The sequence below is a fragment of the Heterodontus francisci genome, chromosome 7, assembly GCF_036365525.1.
Source record: "Heterodontus francisci isolate sHetFra1 chromosome 7, sHetFra1.hap1, whole genome shotgun sequence".
NCBI classification, from domain to species: domain Eukaryota; kingdom Metazoa; phylum Chordata; class Chondrichthyes; order Heterodontiformes; family Heterodontidae; genus Heterodontus; species Heterodontus francisci.
Genome location: NC_090377.1, coordinates 119,048,626 through 119,054,657, shown reverse-complemented (window position 1 = coordinate 119,054,657; position 6,032 = coordinate 119,048,626).

Genomic DNA, 6,032 nt, shown 5'->3' with positions numbered 1-6,032 from the left:
ACCAGATGACAGAGAGGACAGGAGGCTGGAGGGAAGAAAGTTGATTGGTTGGATGGTTAGAAAGTTTGAACATGAAGAACTGCAACGGGTGAGGTATCAGAGGACTGCGAATGCATTTGGACCTGTAACCCAGTAAGAATCAGAGCCCTTTAGGAGAAGAGGTAAGAGAAAAGGATAATAGTGGAAAAGCGAAAGTGTGTCCCAGTACACTGGGGAGAACGCCCCTGTTCTTCAAAATAGTGCCATGGAATCTTTTACATCCACTTGAGAGGGAAGACAGAGCCTCCTTAATATCTCATCCAAAAGACTGGACCTCTGACAGTGCAGCATTCATTCAGTGCTGCACTGGAGAATGACCCTAATCAGAATTATATATTCAAGTCTCTGGAACCAGTCTCTGGACTGACCATTGCCCCACTCTAATTTCAAGCACTGCTGAAAATGGGTATTCCCCACTAAAGATATCAGTTTGCAGTCTATCTTTGGCCCCTTCCTATTTTTTCTTGGTGACGTCATCCAAAAACACAGCATCAGTTTCTACATGTATGTTGACAACACCCAGCCTTATCTCACCATCACCTCTCCCCACCTCTTCACTGTCTTTAAATTGTCAGACCACTTGTCTGACATCCAGTACTGGATAAGCAGAAATTTCTTCCAACTAAATAATGTGAAGACTGAAGCCATTGTCTTTGGTCCCCCTGACTTAAAATCCATTCCCTAGCCATCGACTCCATCCCCCTCGCTGGCAGCTGTCTGAGGCTGAAACAGACTGTTTGCAATTTGATGTTGTAATGAGCTTCTGACCATGTATCCTCGCCATCACTAAAACTGCCTATTTCCACATCTGTAACATCCCCTGACTCCACCCCAACCTCAGTTCATCTGTTGTTAAAACCCTCATTGTTACCTCTAGACTTGACTATTCTAAGGCACCCCTGGCTGGCCTCGCATCTTCCACCCTCCATAAACTTAAGGTCATCCAAAATTCTGCTGCCCGTATGCTAACTCGCACTGAGCCCCATTCAGCCATCATCCCTGTGTCCGCAGACCTATATTGGGTCCCAGTGCGGAAAGCCCTGATTTTAAAATTCTCATTGTTTTCAAATCCCTCTGTGGCCTTTCCCATCCCTATCTCTGTAATCTCCTCCAGCCCTACAACCCTCCGAGATCTCTGTGATTCTCCAATTCTGGCCTCTTGCATATCCCTGATTTTAATCACTCCACCATTGGCGGCCTTCAGCTGCTGAGGCCCTAAGCTCTGGAATTCTCTCCCTCAACCTCTCCGCACTCTACCTCCACTCCTTCTTTAAGACGCTCCTTGAAATCTACATCTTTGACCAAACTTTTGGTCATCTGTCCTAATATTTCATTATGTGGTACAGTGTCAAATTTTGTTTGATAACACTCCTGTGAAGCACCTTGGGATGTTTACTACTTCAAAGGGGCTATATAAATACAAATTGTTGTTGCAGTTGGTGAAAGGCATTCTCCTCCATGACTGACAAATTCTTTACTTCTATTGTCTGGAGATGGAAGGAAGGATATACAGTACGGTATTTTTAAGACTACTGGAGTTTATCCACATTGATAATTTTAAATGACGGAAACATCACTGAAGATAATCCCAGTACTCCATTGTCATCCAAAACGGTAACTCAAACATTTCAGCGGCAAAGCTGTATTTCTGCTGGTGGATGAATTACCTATTTAATCAGCAGGCGTCTGCAATAGTTGGAAACATCTCTCTTATCCCCTAAAAGTAAATCATTTGACTTTTCCACGCCAAAAATGGGGTCAAATTCATGTATATGCAACCAACACAATCCTTTAAATGTACCATCCAAAGATTTCAGAAAGACTTTATTTCTAGAGAGAAAAAAAATCCAGACTTTCAAAGACATCAAAACACTATCGCTAAAATGAAGCTATAAGAACAAGATGTGTCTCAACAAAGTACAAAAGTAAGAATGTTATACTAAACCATTATTAATACATTTGTTAGGTCTCAACTGGAGTATTATGTAAAATTCTGAGCACCACACTTTAGGAAGGATGTCAAGGCCTTGGAGAAGGTGCAGAGGAGGTTTACAGAATATTACCAGGCGATCAGGGTCTTCAGTTACGTGGAGAAACTGGAGAAACTGGGATTGTTCTCCTTACAGTAGAGAAAGTTAAGGGGAGATTTAATTGAGTTGTTCAAAATTATGAAGGGTTTTGATAGAGCAAATAAGGAGAAACTGATTCCACTGGCAGGAGGGTTGGTAACCAGAAGACACAGATTGAAGGTAACTGGCAGAAGAACCATAGGGGAGATAAGGAGAATTTGTTAATGCATAGAGTTGTTCTTATCTGGAATGCACTGCCTAAAAGGGTGAGAATCCTAGTGTCCTTTACAGCACAGAAGGAGACCATGAAAGAAGATTCAATAGTAACTTTCAAGAAGGAATTGGATAAATACTTACAAAAATTTTAAAAAAAGTGATGAGCTGTGGGGAACGAGCAGGGGAGTGGGACTAATTGGATAGTTCTTTCAAAGAGTCAGCACAGGCATGATGGGCCGAAAGGCCTCCTTCTGTGGCTGCACAAAACAAATACAATGTAGATCAGATGGCCAAGCAAAAAACTGACTCAACATCAAAACTTACCTTGTTAAGAACTAGACATGACGACAATGTCTTGTTTATCTTATGCCTCCAGTGATGAATCATCCACATTTGTATCCTCAGGATTCGAACACTGTATTCCATCACGATGTCAAAAGATACATTGGTCCCCATTCACCCCCACATCTTGTGTTGTTGTGGAATGTGTGTGGAGTGAGCACGTGAGCAACAATGTCTACATGTGAAGCAGATCGCAAGGTACTGATGGATAAGGAACGCCATTTCATCCATCCCCCTAAAACACCCTACCCTTACTGCTACCCACCCCCCTTCATGTGCTGCTCCTGGTTGTTTCTTAAAGGATTTCAGAGTTTTTACTTCTACCCTCTGTCTGGAAGTCCATTTCAAGTGTGTCACTGCATGAAAAAGAATCTCCTGATATCAGTCCCAGAATTACCTTTTACTACTTTAAACTGGTGTCCCCTTGCCCTACTCACACAGTTTAATTTAAGTACTATTCTGAATTATCCTTTTCCATACTATTTACCACCTTAATACTGAACTATCAGATCATTTCTCAGCTATCCTTTCTGGGTAGAAAAAGCAAGACTCTTCAGTCACAACTCAGACCCCTGACACTTGGGGCTGAATTTTATTAGCGTGCCGCACATCGTGGCGACACGGAAGCACCACCGCTGAGCCCCCGCGGAGTGGCCACCCCAAATGACGTAGAGGGGGCGCAGCTCTGTCATCGGCAATGGCGTCAGGTGCCACCGCGCAGGCGCTGGTGCCATTTTTAAAGGGCTTCAAGCCCTATGAACAAATTAAAATTCTTAAAGTCACACTGTGGGCATAGTAAAACGGAATAGTAACAGATCGAGGCCCCTTCCCCACCCCCACAATGGCCATTTCATGTTATTTATACACCGGAAAACCTCTTCTTCCTAATCCTCAACTTTGCCCCCCGAACTTTGTAACTTTGTTCCTCAACCCCTTCCCGTCATCCCCACAACCAATAGAAAAGGTTCTCCCCGCTTCCCCCCCACCCGCCCTGATAATTTCACTTCTCCCCCCTCCCCACCAGTGTCTCGCCTCAGAACTCCATATGGAGTTCCAAAGATGTGCGAGTTGTGGCCGGCAGCCATAATATCAGTGTGGGATGGCCGCCTGGACAGGATAAGTATATGTAAATTTATTTGCATTGATTTTACAATTTAAATGAAGGCCCCGCCGCCGAGCAGCAGGGGGGGCCACACCGAGGTCTCGTGCCACTGGTAGAATGCGGCAGGGCCTTCTCGGCATCGGGGGTCGTGATGGGCCGCTCCCGCAAGTATTTTACAGGCCCCTCCGCCATGACCCTTGACGTCAAGGGGCTGGTAAAGGCCCTTGGGATCAGCCTCATGGCGCCTCCTTGCATTGACCAGTGCTTGAATGTCCCCCCAGTTACTCGGTGACAGAAACTGGGCACAGTACTCAAGATGTGGTCTGTCTCCAGTCATGATTTTGACTGAGATTTTTTAACTGTATTGTCTATACAGTACAGCATTAATCAATTGCTACTCTGCATTGGTAGGATATGTTGAACCTCAAATCTACTAAGGTCTCCCTCACCTATTTCAGCTATTGCAACACCTTTCACGCACTACATGTGTTGCTCATTTCTCCTTTGTTTGTGCATAGCTTTACATGTAAATTCGATTGCCTTTGTCTAGCTCACTCACCTGTTTTGTTTGCTCGGTTTGTAATTTCCGAGCTGCACCCTTCAATTCCACCGACCTCTGGGTTTGGCATCATTGGCAAATTTGATCAGTTTCCATCGAGTTTCTGAATCCAAGTCAGTGATGTAAACTGGATACTGTGGTGGTCCCAGCACTGAGCCTTGGGGGCACCCCACTTGCCCTCACTTTGACATTACTCCTCTAACTAGTACCAACAGTATTCTATCCTTCAGCTCAGGTCCTTGAGCATGGTCAGGAAATAAATTTCCCCATATATATGTGCCTGTGTATTAAAGGGAGGAGAAATAAGTGCAAACCAACAATATTGTCCCTTCAGTTACCAAAGACATTAATAACAACTACTTTGAGATGGAGAAGGAGTTACATTAATAATTCCAATACATGATATTTATTACTTTAAGTGCAATTGTTCTGTTGACTGATTGCAATATAATTCCTATAAAGATGTCAAGTACAGATATGATCAGCTTCAGCAGGGTTTAGATTGTAAGTAAGAGATTACTGGAATCATGGAAAGTAAGGCAGTTTCTTTGCCTTGAAGCTTTGTACACATCACTGCAACAGCCTGATAACAAAAGAGCCCCATGGCCAATGCAGGCCATGTGATGATTTGATATGCCAAAAGATTCTAATAATAATTGCAGATGTAAAGTGAGAAAGCTTCCTTGTTATTCTTCAGATGATGTTTAAGCTTTTTCCTTATCCAGGTTCAGTATTACCATTAAAATGTGAGGATTTGTGATTAATGTCATATCTTAGAACAAGTATTTATGATTAATGTGTTGTATTAAAACCATTGTGGATGATGTATTGGAGTTACCAAGGTCTGTCTGTGTCTGATGTATTCGAGTTATTGTGTGCTGACGGTGAATGATGCTTTACTATATTCACGCTTTCCTATTTTTGATTTGGTACCATTTCTTTTACCAGATTAATATCACTGAAGCTCTGATCAATATTCATCCGTGACTTTGTAACAAAGACTCAGCCAATAATGAAGAAATGAAGGAAATCACGATTCAGATATTTCCGGAGTAACTTTCAGAATAGCCTGACTGGCATGGAAACTTGAATTATCTTTTAGGACTGAGATGAGGAGGAATTTCTTCACTCAGATGGTGGTGAATCTTTGGAATTCTCTGTCCCAGAGGGCTGTGGAGGCTCAGTCATTGAGTATGTTCAAGACTACGATTGATAGATTTCTACACATTAAAAACATCAAGGAATACGGGGATAGTGCAGGAAAATGGTGTTGAAGTAGAAGATCAGCCATGATCTCATTGATCTATTGCCTTCCCATTCCCCTTTAATTTAGTCAATATGCAGATTCAATAGTAACTTTCAAAAGGGAATTGGATATATACTTGAAAAGGAAAAAGAATTGTCAGGGTATGTAGAAAGAGCAGGGGAAGTGGGACTAATTGGATAGTTCTTTCAAAGAGCCAGCACAGGCAGGATGGGCCAAATGGCCTCTTTCTGTGTAGGATGTGACTAGTGGTGTCCCACAAGGAACTGTCTTGGGCCCTAAACCATTCACTATATTTATTAATGACTTATATGATGGGATAAAGAGCCATATATCTAAATTTGCTACTGACATAGAGGTAGGCAGAATTGTAAGCAGGTAGATAGAAGCATAAAATTACAAAAATATATTGATTGATTCGCCAGAGCTGGCGGGCAGCCA